The sequence below is a fragment of the Nyctereutes procyonoides genome, unplaced genomic scaffold (assembly GCF_905146905.1).
Source record: "Nyctereutes procyonoides isolate TBG_1078 unplaced genomic scaffold, NYPRO_anot_genome, whole genome shotgun sequence".
Taxonomy (NCBI): domain Eukaryota; kingdom Metazoa; phylum Chordata; class Mammalia; order Carnivora; family Canidae; genus Nyctereutes; species Nyctereutes procyonoides.
In genome coordinates this window covers 4395869-4396618 of record NW_026575025.1, presented here as the reverse complement: position 1 = coordinate 4396618, position 750 = coordinate 4395869, and positions in this window count along the sequence as shown.

The following is a 750-nucleotide window of genomic DNA, read 5'->3' as shown; positions in this document are numbered from 1 at the left end:
TTCAGTGTGTGCTACGGTCCTCATGCAGTGGTGAAGGGGTCCTGGGAGCCAGGCCTCTTCACCAGCGATGTGGGGAGGGGCCATCCTGGCGGGGTTGCCCGGAGAGCGCAGGCCTCTTACTGCCCAGCTGGCCCAGTCTGCTTGTCACCACCCTACAAGGCTGTGGGGGCTGCTGTACAGAGCCCAGCTCAGAAGCTGTTCTTGTACCCAGAGGCCCTGGGCTGCAGAAGGACTCCTGGGAGCCCATCGATGCCAGTGACCTGAGCGTCAGGTTCTGCCCTCAGGTGTACCCACGTACCCCGGATGAAACATCAGGAGAGACTCTGGGATTTCCAGGAGCCAAATTTAGCTGGTCCCCAGCCCCGCAGCCCAGTCCCTGCTCCCCAGCACCTGAGCTCTGTAGGTCTGTGAGCTCCAAGCGGCAGAACTCCCTTGGCAGACATGCCCGACCAGGGCCCACCTGCTGTTTCCGGGAGCCAGAGCCCTGCCAGGCCAGACCACTCAGATGCTGTGTGTGAGCTTGTGGTTATACCACTGCTCTGGGCTTTCCCCGAAGCACTTGAGGGTTCCTGGCTGAGAGTCCTGGGGTGGAGGCCATGCTCCCTAATCTCTTGCTATGGGACATGAAGTGAGAAGGGCTCTAAGGGGCAGGGCCTGTTGGAGCCATTTGCCATCCAGGAGAATCCTGCTGTCCTGCCAACTGCGCCCACTCCCAGCCCATCCAGACCTGCTCTTGGGGTGGGGTCGGGA